Source organism: Talpa europaea, assembly GCF_964194135.1.
Source record: "Talpa europaea genome assembly, chromosome: 6".
NCBI classification, from domain to species: Eukaryota; Metazoa; Chordata; class Mammalia; order Eulipotyphla; family Talpidae; genus Talpa; species Talpa europaea.
This window is the reverse complement of record NC_140072.1, coordinates 43,987,741-43,990,047: the sequence shown is the minus strand read 5'-3', so window position 1 is coordinate 43,990,047 and position 2,307 is coordinate 43,987,741. Positions and strand designations below refer to the sequence as shown.

Sequence of the window (2,307 nt, the reverse complement as noted above, 5' to 3'; positions counted from 1 at the left end):
GAGTACAGGTCAGAGGTGTGGGGGGTGAGAGGATTCACCAGAGACAGAGTGGGGAACAGAACAGGCAGATTGAGCAGTGGGCAAGTCAGGAGAGGTCTGCTGCGCCATGTGGGTTTCTCACTGGCCGGCCAGGGATCGATCTCGCGCTGCAGAGGCTGCGTATTGCTTCATAGTGCAGTGTTTAACCCTTTGCGCCACCACAGAGTCTCCCTTTTCTCTTTTATTTCCCTTTCTTTGCTCCACATGATCAGAGACCAAACAGCAGATATGGAAGATGTGCTCTGGTTTCTGGGGGAGCAAGAGAGGATCCCCAGTTCTATTAATATTATCTGCCTCCCTGACCACACACCACCGCAGTCCATTAAAAGATTCTAGTTTAAATTCTAACTTTCTGTATTAAAACCAGTCCTGACAAGAAACACCAAGATAAAAGTTTGGAAAATCCAATCTGATAGGGGACCATTATTCATTATATACAAAGAATTCTTCAAACTCAACTATACGAGAACATACAACCCAAAAAAGCATTAAGCCAAAGTCCTTCTTAACAGACACAGCAGCAAATTATGTAAGCAGCTCAGCCGGAGGGCAAATTGACAGTGACACTCCCAGACAACGTAGCATCCTCAGCGCTGCAAAGGAACGAACGAGCTAAGCCATGACAGGACGTGTAAGATCCTACGTGCATATGTAAGTGAGGATGCCCGTGTGAAACAGGCTGCATTCTGTGTGGCTCCATCCACTGGGCATTCTGGAAAAAGCAACCCCAGGGAGGCACCAGGGAGGCAGTGAAAACATCAGTGGTTTCAGGCATTGGGAGGAAGTGGGGAAACAGGTGGGGCTCAGAGCAATTTCAGGGCAGTGAAACTGCTCTTCAGATGCTGTAATGGTGGTTACATGCCATGACATTGTGTCCTCATTCTAAATTTTCCTGAAATATACATTACCAAGAACATTCTTTCTTATGTATTGTGGTCTTGTGTTATAAGGAAATGTCAATATCTCTGGTGTGAAATGTTCAATGTTCGAAAGAGTTTTCTAACAGAAAACTCCAGACTCCATCAAGGCAGAGCTGCATGCGAGAACAGCTCTCAGCACATGGGGCACCAGGAGGAGCAGCTGGGGCTGCCCAGCCTCACACATCTGCTCCCTGAGTGGTTTTTGTTCAGGCTTGTGTCACTGTGGGAGGGTCGTTGTGGTACTGCTGACAGTAGTAAATGGCAGCATCTTCAGGCTCCAGGCTGCTGATGGTGAGAGTGAAATCTGTCCCAGAGCCACTGCCACTGAAGCGGGATGGGACCCCAGGCTGCACACTGTTTGCATAATTGATCAGGAGCTTAGGAGCTTTCCCTGGTTTCTGCTGGTACCAGGCTAACCACTTGTTAACACTCTGACTGGCCCGGCAGGAGATGGTGACTCTGTCTCCTGGAGATGCAGACACGGAGGGTGGAGACTGGCTCATCTGGATGGCACACTTGGCTCCTGGATGGAAACAGAAAACACACCCACACTGTCATCCTGTCTTCAGAGGACTTCCCTGAGGGCCAGAGGTCCTGCCTACCCGGAGCTGATCAACTCCTGGTGTTTCCTTCCTTACCTGGGAGCCACAGCAGCAGGAAGCTAAGGAGCTGAGTGGGGGCCTTCATGTCCACGCTGGGTCCTGACTAGGACTGACTCTCACAGGCTGTGACCGGCCTACTAATAAGTCTCCAGGGAGGTGGACTGAGGCCTGGAAAGATGCAAATGAGCAGGGTGGGCAAGCTGGGCACAGCTGAGGGTTGACTCCTCCTCCAACCAGCAGGGTCCTGAGAGCACAGAGCAGTTTATCTCAGAGACAGCACAGAAGCAGGATTCCCCAATGACCAGTTTCCCCTGGGCAGGGAAATTTGCCTGTGAAGACTGTGTTTCTTCTGGGCTGGGTATAGAAACTTAGAGTCAGCCTATTGCCTTGAGAATACAGTTTGCTATTCATCTCTTTAACATCAGTGGCATAAAAAGATGCTGTTGTGTATATATACAATATATTATTACTCAACTATTAAAAATGATGAAATCTTGACATTTGCCACCACATGGGTGCAAATGGAGGGTATTATGCTAAGTAAAATAGATCAGAAGAAAAAAAGACTTAATGCTGGAAGTTTTCATTCACACGTGGATATAGCAAACAAAGGAACAGACAGAAGTGAACTAAAACAAAACTAGACATCTGATAGCAGGATTGAAGCCACCAGAGGGAGAGGCTGGGATGAGGAGTAGAGAGTGTGGCAATCAACCTTCGTGGGGATTATGGGAGCTCTGGTGGGG

General features: G+C 48.4%; 1 gene segment (V, D, J or C); it reads right to left on the bottom strand.

Annotated features, from left to right (window-relative positions):
* Positions 1 to 1,165: 1,165 nt before the first annotated feature.
* On the bottom strand, positions 1,166 to 1,646 carry LOC311171753 (immunoglobulin kappa variable 1-5-like). The segment is given in 2 exons: positions 1,598 to 1,646; positions 1,166 to 1,482 (listed from the first exon to the last, which is right to left on the bottom strand).
* Between the last annotated feature and the right edge of the window lie 661 nt (positions 1,647 to 2,307).